Genomic DNA, 11,227 nt, shown 5'->3' with positions numbered 1-11,227 from the left:
GTCATTGTTGTTTGGCGGGTCCGGGCTGGGGATTCGAACCCGCCACCTTAGGTGTACGTGGCTGGTGCCTTAGCCGGTTGAGCTATAGGCGCCGAGCCGAGAAGTAACTTCTTAATAGCTCATACAAAGATACCTTTATAGAGAGAGACTGTTTACTTGAACAGAGCTTCCTTAAAACAGAAAAAGATAGAAAAGGAAATGACAAAAAGAGCTTGAGCTGAGAAAGGACTCCTTTGAGTAACCCAGGGAGAAAGAGAATACCTAAATCACACTTAGGCCCCACTAAACCCAGATCCTTGACTAATTTACAAATTATTTGTTCTTTAAAATTGTACATGATACATAATTTTATAATACATAGTATATAGTGTTAGCAGGGTTCCCTTCGTATTTTTGTCTCCAGAAAAAGATTTAGCTAAATCAAGAAAACTCAAAGGTCCTTGTTTAGAAAGTATTTTATTTATTTATTTTTTTTTTTAAGACAGAGCCTCAAGCTGTCCCCCTGGGCAGAGTGCTGTGGCATCACAGCTCACAGTAACCTCCAACTCCTGGGCTCAAGCGAGTCTCCTGCCTCCGCCTCCCAAGTAGCTGGGACCACAGGCGCCTGCCACAAGGCCTTTTTTTGGTTGCAGCCGTCATTGTTGTTTGGCGGGCCTGGGCTGGATACGAACCTGCCATCTCAGGTATATGTAGCTGACGCCTTAGCCACGTGAGCCACAGTCGCTGAGCCTAGAAAGTATTTTTTTAAAAAGTTCTTGATGGGGAGAAAAATTACTTTATATCCAGGATATTAACTAAGGCAATGATAGCAGAAAGACCAGATGAATCAGAAGAAAGAAAAATATAAAAAACTGGCTCAGTGCCTGTGGCTCAAGCGTAAGGTGACCAGATGTCCCACTTTTGGTGGGACAGTCCCAATTTTTAACAATTTGTCCCATGTCCTGTGGCATTTATAAAAATTCCCAATTTTTGGAAAGAATGCACGACAAGCTAGGGAATACAGGAGAATAGGAAGGGAATATACAGTTTTTGGCTGCCATGTGGCTATTTCACCAGGATATGAGTTTTATACTATTTTTGTTAATTTTATAATGTTATAATTAGTAATAACAAATAATTGTTGAGAACTGATTATCGAGAACTGCTTATCAAAGTTTGCATTGTTGTCAGGCCCTGCCCCCGTTTATGGTGTCCCACTTTATCAATGTTAAAATCTGGTCACCTGACTCAAGCTGCTAAGGCGCCAGCCCCATACACCTGAGTTGGCGGGTTCAAATCCAGCCTGGGTCCGCCAAACAACAATGATGGTTGCAACCAAAAAATAGCCAGGCGTTGTGGCAGGTGCCTGTAGTCTCAGCTACTTGAGAGGCGGAGGTAGGAGATTCACTTGAGCCCAGGAGTTGAGGGTTGCTGTGAGCTGTGATGCCAACAGCACTCTACCCAGGGTGACAGCTTGAGACTCTGTCTCAAAAAAAAAAAAAAAAATACAAAGAACTTAAAATCAGCAAATAAAGCAAAAGTATCCTAAATTCTAAATGGGTATCCAAGTACATAAAATGGATTTTTTTTTTTTATAGTTTTTGGATGGGGCTGGGTTTGAACCCATCACCTCTGGTATGTGGGGCTGGCGCCCTACTCCTGGAGCCACAGGCACTGCCCACAAGTACATAAAATGGAAAGGGGTTGGAAGAGGTTATTAAAAAGACCGGCAATCTTAAATGTCTTCCATTCTTTTGAACCTTTATAGAATGGTATTTAAATTTCCCGCATCAATGTCCTTTGAGCATTACTATATTCACAGCAGTATGAAGGCATTTGTCCTTGCTACTACAAAAGGAGATTCCATAAGTGCCACTCAGGGTAATTTAATCCTCACCTTCTACTTCATTCACTGCTGTAGCGGTAGGACTGCAGCCAGGGCCAGAGATCTGTATAACACAATAAAAGTAGCTATTACATTGTGACTAGTTGAAAGAGTCTTTGCTCAAAATCAAACTCCTCCACTGACTTGTTCCAGTGACCCAAATTCCCACCACTCAAAAATGGGGTATTTTTGCATTGAGGTATGATTATCAGAACTTTCTTAAGACATAGATATCCCTGGGGGGGCTAAGATAACTCAAAGCTCTGGGATACTTATCAAGGTAAGCTCAGAAGCACATGAGGGAACAAAGCATAAGCCAGCTAAGTGTGTGTGTGGAGGGCCCCATGAGTCTGTTCTCTTCCACATCTCAATCAGAAGTCTCATGTCATTGTTCACACTAAGGTCTTTTCCTCATTTAATATTCCACATTTTCACTGACAAGAATTTCCCTTTAATTAATAATATCTGAGTCAGTTACCTTCACTCTTCCTACACAGATAAGAAAGCAGTTCTTAATTTACAAATAAGCCAAATATTCAAACAAGTTTGCTTTCTCACAGACAATAAATTCTGAAAAATAATGGGGCTTTTGGTGAATCTGGGGCAAAAATATGAAGAGAACACTCCCCAGGTCAAGACGGCCCTGGGCTGGCTGACTCCAAGGAAGAATCTCAATAGTAACGGTAGCGTACTTAGATAGAGGCTATTCTCTCCCTCTCTTGATCCCCAGATCTCTTCCATATATTGCCTAAAATTCAGCAATATAGTTTGTTTTGATTAATAAAATTGAAAAGTACCTGCAATAGGCTGGGCATGTTGGCTCACGCCTATAATCCTAGCACTCTGTGGGGCCGAGGCAGGTGGATCCCTTGAACCCAAGAGTTTGAGAACACCAGAACAAGAGTGAGACCCCATGTCTACTAAAATAGGAAAATGAGCAGGGTGTTGTGGCTACTTGAGAGACTGAGGGATGAGGATGGCTTGTACCCAAGAGTTTATGGTTGCTGTGACCTATGATGACACCATGGTGCTCTAACCAAGATGGCAGAGTGAGACTCTGTTTCAAAGAAAAAAAAAGTACCTGCAGTAGTGACTGCAATTCACTAAAAAAAAAAAACCATGAATCTATTCTGATACCAAAACAGAGAGAAAGAGAGAATTTGTCACCACTGAAGATGACCATTACACTAACTTATTATGAAAATTATTATTCTTTTTTTTTTTTTTTTTTTGAGACAGAGCCTCAAGCTGTCCCCCTGGGCAGAGTGCCGTGGCATTACAGCTCACAGTAACCTCCAACTCCTGGGCTCAAACGAGTCTCCTGCCTCCACCTCCCAAGTAGCTGGGACCACAGGCACCCGCCACAACGCCCGGCTATTTTTTGGTTGCAGCCATCATTGTTGTTTGGCGGGTCCGGGCTGGGGATTCAAACCCGCCACCTTAGGTGTACGTGGCTGGCGCCTTAGCTGGTTGACCTATAGGCACTGAGCCAATTATTATTCCTTTTAAGGAGGAATAATAATTCCTCCTTTGGTGAGGAAAAGTTGTTCTTTTTCTCTGCTTTGTTTATGTTGAGAATGTTTTTTACAAACAAACACTAGATAATAAACATAGAAGAAATGATACAGTTAGAAAAGTCACCATTTTGCCATCCTCAGTGAAAAAATAACACAGTCAAGGATGATCAAGAATGTTAACACATTAATGTACATAGTTACTATTCAATAAAAAAAAAAAAAAGAATGTTAACACAGGCTCAGCGCCTGTGGCTCAAGCGGCTAAGGCGCCAGCCACATACACCAGAGCTGGCAGATTTGAATCCAGCCTGGGCCTGCCAAACAATAATGACAACTGCAACCAAAAAATAGCTGGGTGCTGTGGCAGACACCTGTGGTCCCAATGACTTGGGAGGCTGATGCAAGAGAATCACTGAAGCCCAGGAGTTGGAGGTTGCTGTGAGCTGTGATGCCATAGAACTCTACCCAGGGGTACAGCTTGAGGTTCTGTCTCAAAAAAAAAAGAATGTTAACACATAGTGGGAAAGGTTGTTTAGGGGTTGGATATTTGTATGGGACTAAATTATAACAGAGACTTTCACCAAGAGAGATGCGGTGATTGTCTTCCTAACTCTAAGTGACTAAATGATTAAACTTAATATTAACATCACAAATAGTGAGACAATCTGATATCCTGTGCCTCCTGACGTAACACAATCTGAACTATACATTATCTATCATCACTGATATATTCTTGCCAGATATGTTTAATCTGAAACTCACCACCCTATTGGCCCTATCTTCCAATGTGTAGGAAATGTGGGAGATAGAGAAACAAGTTACATGGCACCTGGAGAAAATAATCAAACTAGCCAAAAATTACAATTTATTTCTTCTGATCTCTTCTAAAGGTCAGTTTCATGGAGAAAATGGTAGAATACTATTCTAGGTTAAAAGAACTAAAGAAATAACAATTCTGTATGTAACATTTGTTTCAGTCCTGGATAAATCAGTTATAAAGAAGGGGTGGTTGGGAATCTTTCAATATGGAATCGATATTAGATGTTAGAAAAACATTAATTTTCTCATGTGTGATAATGACAGTGTGATTCTATGCAATGTTCTTATTTTTAGGTTATGCAGACTAATGTATTCAGGTAAAAGAGTCATGATGTTTGCAATGTATTTCTATATAGGTAGATAAAGCATATATGGCACATTGTTAATTGTTGAATCTAGTTGGTAGGTACAAAGGTAATTTCTGTGTAATTCTTGCAGTTTTTCTGTATTTAAAAAAATTTCTAGGGTGTGGGGGAAAATATTCTATAATAAAAATAAGGGGAAAAATACTAATGGGATGAAAGGTCTCTTAAGTCAATTCAGATGTTAATTTCATTTATTTCAATCATACTTCTTTCTTCCTTATGTAGGGGTGGAAAGGTATAATACCTTTTCCTCACCCATCATAAAGGTCACAGCTGACACTCCTCTAACAAAAAACAAGTCAGTAAATGAAAAGCGTAACAAATTTATGTAATCAAACTATTACATGGAAGTCATTTGTAAAGTACCTAATAAAAAGATTTTAGCTTTTTCCAAACTTCCAAGTTGGGACTTGTCCAAAAGAGCACATAATCATTGTGAATGACTCACTAATACTTCTATTGAATTACCTCCGGAAGCTCTAAATCACCAGCCTATTGGGGGAGAGTGTGTTGGGAGGAGGGAGTGACAGATCTCAACACTCTAATCAGACCTGACTACTACTTCAGCCTTCAGGGAGGGATGTCCAAATTCCCCAGGAAAAGTGGCCACTCCTCAAATAACAATTGGTGCCTTTCACAAAATCCCTCAGGAGATTCCATACCTCATGTTACAAAAACTTACGGAAAAAGAAGAGAGAGGAAATAAAAGAGAGTAGGATCCAGAAGGAAGCAGAGACAGCAGTAAAGGGAAGAGAAGAATCAATGTCCTTAATAAAGACAGAAGAAAACATCAAAAAGGGTAGGCAGTTGTTTGAATCCGTGGTTCAGGGAGGATTAACATTGAGAATAGGAAAATTAACTTGACAGTTAAATAATCATTTGTGACTTAGGAGAAAGAATTTCTGTAGCCTATAGCAGAAACTAGGTTACAAACATTCAAGTAATGAGTGGCTGATGAGGAAGTAGAGGTAAATCACAAGATGGCAAATGAAAATAATTGCTCCAAAGAGACCAAGAGCCTATTCTAGACAGGGCACTGCACTGGGCACTAGCTGGCTTCACGAGCACATGACCTCTGCAGTCACACAGAGCCCTCTACTCTGAAACGTCCTAGCTTGCCTTACTCTGAGATCACTGCCTTGAAATTTTTAATAATTTTTGAACAAGGAGCCCTGCAATAAGCCCCACAAATTATGCAGTAGGTCTTGCAGGATACTAAAGGGGACACAAAATATTTCATTCAACAATAAATAAACAAATTGCCTACTGCAGAGGCAGGCACTGTAGTAGTCCCTGGAAACATGATTTAAAAACGTACATCAAGGCAGATAATAGATAACATGATAGAAAATCTTTTTCTTTTTTTTTATTGTTGGGGATTCATTGAGGGTACAAGAAACCAGGTTACACTGGTTGCATTTGTTAGGTAAAGTCCCCCATCCCTCTTACAATCATGTCTTGCCCCCAAAAGGTGTGGCACACACCAACACCCCACCCCCACTTCCCTCTCTCTGCTCTTCCTTTCCCTCACCCCTCCCTCGACATGACAGAAAATCTTTTAAGAAAAGGTTACCCTGGGCAGCGCCTTGGCTCAAAGGAGTAGGGCACCAGCTCCATATGCCGGAGGTGGGGGGTTCAAGCCCAGCCCTGGCCAAAAACTACAAAAAAAACAAAAAACAAAAAAAAAAAAAAGAAAAGGTTACCCTAAAGAATGTTAAAATGTAGGCTTGAGCCCATACCTTAATGGTTAGGGCACCAGCCACATGCACGGGGCTGGTGGGTTCAAACCCAGCCAGGACCTGCTAAACAATAACAACAACAACAAAAAAATAGCCAGGCGTTGTGGTGGACACCTGTAGTCCTAGCTACTTGGGAGGCTGAGGCAAGAGAATTGCTTAAGCCCAAGAGTTTGAGGTTGCTGTGAGCTGCCACTGAGGGCGACACAGTAAAACGCTGTCCCAAAAACTAACCAACTAAATAAATAAAAGAATGTTAAAGCTCAGCGCCTGTGGCTCAAGTGGCTAAGGCGCCAGCCACATATACCTGAGCAGGCGGTTCAAACCAGCCCAGGCCCAGCCGCAATCAAAAAATAGCCAGGCATTGTGGCGGGTGCCTATAGTCCCAGCTACTTACGAGGCAGAGGCAGGAGACTCGCTTGAGTCCAGGAGTTGGAGGTTGCTGTGAGCTGGGATGCCATGGCACTCTACCCAGGGCAACAGCTTGAGGCTCTGTCTCAAAGAAAGAAAAAAGAATGTTAAAATGTTCAGCACCTGAGACATAGGGCCTATATAATATTGGTCAATTTATTCAACTTCCCTAAGCCTTAGATTATTTATCTAAAAAATAATAATAAATAGAACTTTCTTAACAAAGTGTTTAGGGGAATTAAATAAGATCAGAAACATAAAGTACTTAGCCCAATACAAGGTACGTGGTAAGTATTTCAATAACATTAGTATAATGAATTTCCAATACTGATCCTTGCCTGGCATAGTAAGAATTCAACAAATAACTTTGTGATGGGAGTGGGTGGAGAATTTCAGATCAATCTGGACAGTTAGATATACATTTTGTATGTTCTTAAAATATTTACTGGGCCAAGAAGAAAAGGTAAAAGGATATATACTTGTTGACTGTGGTCAAATTGGTGTAGGGTTTAGGGAGACAGATTTTTATTTTGTTTGATGTTATATACTCCTTATTTAAAAAGCAAGATTTTAGAAAATAAAACTATTGGCAGATTCTAAATATGGTAGCAGATAACAAAGCTTATAGTTTGTTAATTCTTCCCTCCTAAGAATTACCTTCTTCCTGTCCAAAATGCAGTATTTTTATTCAATGTCCATGCTCTTTCAATTCTGACTCTACCATAATTTGCTTGGAAAAATCAACTTCTTACTATGCAAAACAGTTTCATAATTCATACAATCAGGCACACAATCCAGACAATGCTTCCTAAATGGGTTAATTTGGGATGCTGGAATCTTGAACAGCAGCAAAAAAAAAAAAAAAAAAGTCCCTTCCTGTAATGAAACAGTGAAAAGGGATTAGGATGGCCAGAGGCCCTTGGGGGCAGGACATCTGGTCTCCAGCAGGCTTATTAGGGTTCTTCAGGGCAGCCAGTGCAGAGTGGTCTGGAGTGTATGCCAACCCAGCAACAAGCACTGTGGACAACAACCAGCTCTTTACAGTTCTGCTGCCTGTGCTTGGCCAAAGAGACACCTGCTGCCACTGCCTATCCCAAACCAGAGACTCTGGAGCCAACGTATGGGAGTTTTTGATCCTTGTGCTATGCCCTTGCCCAAGGGTACAGCACATAGCCTTGAACCCACCCTTAAAGACTGATGGAGGTATGCAAGGTGAGAACTAGTGGAAGGGTCCCAAAATGGTGTGAAAAAGCAGGTTTAGCTAAAATAATAACAGTCAAACTCTGTGAAGGAACAGGCTTAGCTGAAGCAATGATAATAATCAGCCACCGTCCCCTCCTTGGCTTGATAATAGTCACTGTTCCCTTGTTTGCTTCTCTATAGTTGCTATGCTAGAGGGCACAGCTGGTAGCCATAAAGATTCTTAACTCTTCTCCTTAAATAACATCACCTGTTCAGTACCTAGGCATAAGAGCAGGTTTTTTATTTTTTTTGGCCGCAGCTGGGTTTGAACCCGCCACCTCCGGTATATGGAGCCAGCGCCCTACTCCTTTGAATCACAGGCACTGCCATAGGAGCAGTTTTTGAGATATCTTTCAGGTCTTACATTCCAGTACATTGAGTGACCCACTCAGGCCAAGGAATTATCTCAACTCGTCTTGGACCCTTCACTCAAAGCCCTGCATTCCAATAACTGACTCACCTAGACACCAGCCCATACCAAAGGACTAATCGTTCATTCCACCTTGAAACCAGCCAGTTAGACTTGGCACCTGCGGCTCAAGGCTAAGGTGCCAGCCACATACACCCAAGGTGGCGGGTTCAAATCTAGGTTGGGCCCGCCAAACAATAATGATGGCTGCAACCAAAATATAGGGGTATTGTGGTGGACACCTGTGGTCCCAGCTACTTGGGAGGCTGAGGCAGGAGACTCCCTTGAACCCAGGAGTTGGAGGTTGCTGTGAGCTGTGATGCCATAGCACTCTACCTAAGGGGACAGCTTGAGGCTCTGTCTCAAAAAAAAAAGAAACCAGCCAATTAGCAGACCCTGATTGTCTAATCCTATGCCCACTGAACTGTACTTAAAATCCTTATCTCCCTGCTGGGTGCAGTGTTTCACACCTGTAATCCTGGCACTCTGGGAGGCCCAGGCGGGTTGTATTGCTTGAGCCCATGAATTCAAGACCAGTCTGAGCAAAAGCAAGACCCCATCTCTACTAAAAATAGAAAAACTGAGCCAAGAGGATCCTATGAGCCCACGAGTTGGAAGTTGTTACGAGCTTTGACGCCACAGCACTCTACCCAGGGCTTGAGACTCTGTCTCAAAAGAAAAAAAAACAAAAACAAAAACAAAACTTGTGTCCCCAATTCTAGGACAGGCAGACTTGAGAAACTTCTGACTCCCTGCTTACCATTATGCAGAATAAACTCTTTCTCCGTTTTAAATCCTGCTGTCTCTGGATATTGGCTTTTTCTTGGGCAGCTGGCAAATGAAATTGGCGGATGGCAGTAGCCTCAGGGGTAGGTAGTCTGTTAGGGAGTGACAAAGGAACCTTGGCTGAGCAGGGGTTTCTGGTGGGCTCAGCTCCAGGTAATGCCCTTAATACCTGTTTTAACAAATAGCAATTGTTACTATCCCTTTGTAGCCGGTGCCCTTTTAACGGCATCCAGGCTAGCTGTTGATAATGCTGACAATCTTATTATAAAATTGTATTATCTGGTTTGAAATACATTTGCATTATCATATGAAATTACATTTGTCAATAAAGGAAAAGGAAGAGATGTTAGATTCTTTAAATACAATTACAGCTGTAGATTTTGAATGGTTGTATAAAATGGTTTTAAATATTTTATCACCTACTTATGTGAATCAGAGTCCGTCAATGATAACGACTACTCAGAATATGAGTTCACCATTAAAAAAATCTAGATCAGAAACTGCATAAAGCCATTTCAACCGTAAAACCTAATATCTAAATATATTCACAGAAACAAGTTCAAGTGGATTATTAAAAAAACATGGAAAATTTTTATTTGAAAGATATTGAGATGCCTGATAAGAATATAAAGTCTGTCTGACACCCATCCCACCCTAGGACCCCCTTTCCCTTGTCCTCACCCCGTTTTCTCTTTCTTATTTCAAAGAATCAAGGACACAAGGGTAGACAGTAGGTCACGTTCATCTGCTACAAAGTCAAGGACTGGAGGCAAGATGTTTGCATCTGAGATTCCATGAGCCCCCAGAGCTAGAGGGTAAGCATCAACAAAGGCATGAAGTGGCTCGGCGCCTGTGGTTCAACTGGCTAAAGCACCAGCCACATACACCTAAGGTGGCGGGTTCGAATCCAGCCTGGGCCTGCCAAACAACGATGGCTGCAACTAAAAAATGGCCAGGCGTTGTGGCGGGCACCTGTGGTCCCAGCTACTTGGGAGGCAGAGGCAGGAGACTCGCTTGAGCCCAGGAGTTGGAGGTTGCTGTGAGCTGTAAGGTCATAGCACTCTACCCAGAGGGACAGCTTGAAGCTCTGTCTCAAAAAAAAAAAAAAGGCATGAAGAAATAGCTACTGTCTAGAAACCACAGAGAGTCACAATGAGCAACAAATCCAAAGGGAAGAATCCACCTTTTATTGAAGGACAAAAAAAATCTGAATGAATGGACTGATATATCATGTTACTGGATGGAAGGACTTAGTGTCCCATCCCATGTTGTTTCTCAAATTAACATAAAAATTTAACACAATTCAAATAAGAAAGAATAAAAATTATTGACTAGAATAACTAGGTTAGAAAACACCTGATGCTTAAGAAGCATGACCTAATGTGAAGCCAGGTGATCACTCTTCTTCATCACCTTTGCAATGTTTCATAGGGTACCTGGGTGCTAACAGCAGTCTTTAACTGCGTTTTTTGTACATACCCAGAACTGCTCGTGTTGTCAGGACTATTTCAGTAATCAGATTCACAAAAAATCTTGAAGTTGCTATAAGAAAAAAAAAAAAAAAAAGAATAAAAAACCTGAGAGGAAAAAAAAATCTTGATGTTAACCAGTCACTAAGGTTATACATTTTCCTAAACTTTCAAGTTTGTTGTTGGCTCTTGGGAGTACCTGTTAAGCTGAATTCATAAATAAAAGTTTGCTTGTGATAATGGAATCAGAGAAACAGAAGGAGGCCAGTTTGAACATTATTTCATCTAAATTACCTTCAGGCCTTTCTGCCAGATACTCTTTGTTCATGTTTCTAAAATTTCCTTCTTGGACAAAAGGTAGATAAATATCAAATTCTCTTTTTAAGGCTTAATTCTCTTTATTATTATTGTTATTTTGAATAAAAACCCTACCTAACAAATTCTTACTTTTTTGCACTCCCCTTTTCCAAACTCCAAGCGTGCTACTCCCCGTTTGTTAACACAAACTTTTTTCAAACAATTTACAATATAACTGATTGGATTTATAATCTTTCTAAGGGAGGACCAGTTCAATTCTAAGAAGTTGGTCGAACAGATTTCTTTTTTTTT

The 11,227-nt window shown here is 41.0% G+C and overlaps 1 long non-coding RNA gene across 1 annotated transcript in view; it reads right to left on the bottom strand.

Annotated features, from left to right (window-relative positions):
- Nucleotides 1-9,796: 9,796 nt before the first annotated feature.
- LOC111725819 overlaps nucleotides 9,797-11,227 on the bottom strand; it is a 2,348-nt gene continuing 917 nt past the window's right edge. Inside the window, exons 2-3 of the long non-coding RNA XR_002773784.1 lie at nucleotides 10,629-10,691; nucleotides 9,797-9,957 (exon numbers count right to left, since the gene is read on the bottom strand). This is a non-coding gene — a long non-coding RNA (uncharacterized LOC111725819). The remainder of the gene's footprint in view (nucleotides 9,958-10,628; nucleotides 10,692-11,227) is intronic.

This window comes from Otolemur garnettii, unplaced genomic scaffold (genome assembly GCF_000181295.1).
Source record: "Otolemur garnettii isolate 467f Iridium unplaced genomic scaffold, OtoGar3 scaffold00048, whole genome shotgun sequence".
Lineage (NCBI taxonomy): Eukaryota > Metazoa > Chordata > Mammalia > Primates > Galagidae > Otolemur > Otolemur garnettii.
Note: the sequence above shows the minus strand (reverse complement) of the source record. Positions and strands in the feature narration are given on the sequence as shown.